This window comes from Bos indicus, chromosome 7 (genome assembly GCF_029378745.1).
Source record: "Bos indicus isolate NIAB-ARS_2022 breed Sahiwal x Tharparkar chromosome 7, NIAB-ARS_B.indTharparkar_mat_pri_1.0, whole genome shotgun sequence".
NCBI lineage: Eukaryota > Metazoa > Chordata > Mammalia > Artiodactyla > Bovidae > Bos > Bos indicus.
This window is the reverse complement of record NC_091766.1, coordinates 8709255-8710889: the sequence shown is the minus strand read 5'-3', so window position 1 is coordinate 8710889 and position 1635 is coordinate 8709255. Positions and strand designations below refer to the sequence as shown.

General features: G+C 41.2%; 1 pseudogene; it reads right to left on the bottom strand.

Annotated features, from left to right (window-relative positions):
- On the bottom strand, positions 1-958 carry LOC109560845 (olfactory receptor-like protein OLF4; annotated as a pseudogene).
- Between the last annotated feature and the right edge of the window lie 677 nt (positions 959-1635).

Here is a 1635-nt window from a genome sequence, read left to right as displayed (position 1 = left end):
TCATGGGCAGTTTTTCAGCCCAAGGGCAAATAGCTCTTTTACAAACATTTCCATCCCAACGAATCTTTTCAGAGCCCTTTTTATGTCTTTATTTCTCAGACTATAGATGAAAGGAATCAGCATGGGTGTGACCACAGTGTACATCACCGATACTATAGCACTCATGTGTGAGCTGTGGGTAGTAGTGAAGCTAAGATACACTCCTAAGGCTGAAAAATAAAATAAGGAGACAACTGAGAGGTGAGATGCACAGGTGGAGAATGCTTTATACTGCCTCTGAGCTGATGAGATTCCACAGATGGAGAACACTATTTTAGTGTAAGAGTAAAGGATACCAGCCAGGGGAACACCCCCGAGAATTACAGATCCAAAATACATCATCATGTTATTGAGAAAGGGGTCAGAACAGCCATGTGATTTCACAGAAAAAGTGGTGGATTTCCAAATCTGAGCAGAAGGACAGTCGCAACACCATTAAGCTGTGTAACAGGGGAAAGACGGCACTCACGATCCAGGACACCAGCACCAGCAGTCCACAGAGCCGGGGGTTCATAATGACTGTGTAGTGCAGGGGGTGACAGATAGCCACATACCGGTCATAGGCCATCACGGTCAGGAGAAAGTCATCTAATGCTGCAAAGAGTAAGTAAAAATACACCTGGATGATGCAGCCTTCATAGGTGATGACTTTGCTCTGTGTCTGGATGTTCCACAGCATCTTTGGGATGGTGGTGGATGTAAAACAAATGTCTACAAAAGACAGGTTAGAGAGGAAGAAGTACATGGGGGTGTGAAGGTGGGGATCTGAGCTGATGGCCAGGATGATGAGCAGGTTTCCAATCACAGTTATCAGGTACATGAAGAGGAAAAGCCCAAATATAAGGGGCTGTAATGCTGGCTCCTCTGAAAGTCCCAGAAGGAGAAATTCTGAAATTTGTGTCTTGTTCCTTGATTCCATGTGATGGAAATGACTACTGGGAAAAAAGAAAATAGCGTGAATAATTTTCAAACAGGTGTAACACACATAGCTGAACTTCTGTAATTTCTATTTTGCTGACAAGAAATTGATGTTAATGAGTTGTATATAGATAAATTCTCCTTGAAGGTATATTCCATTTCACCTCTAATTAGATACTTTTGTCTCATTCTCAGAACATTTCCAAGGAGTTCATGCATTTACAGTTTTAATGAGAAAGTCTTTTACACATTTGAGAAACATTATGCTAGTCAACATGTTTCAAGTACATATAGGGGATAAATAGAGACACTTAAAAACAAATCTCTCACAATCCAAGGGTGGTAAAAGATAATATTCAAATAAATATAGAATATGTTATAAGGTGACAGGTGTTATGAAGAAAACAAAAACATGTACAAAGGAGAGTATAGTATGAACATTATTTTGTACCAAGTATTCAGGCAAGGCTTACAAACAAGGGGTTCTACGAAGATACATCAAGGCAAAGAGAGAAGGTAATACTGTGATACCAGGAGAAGCATGTGTCTGGCAGAGGGAACGGCCACTGCAAAGTAACTAAGGAAGAAGCTGGTCACATGTTCAAATGCAAGGAAGCCAGTGGAGTGAAGGAACAAGCAGGAGGGGGAGTCGTTAGAGATGGTGTCAAGGATCCTAAG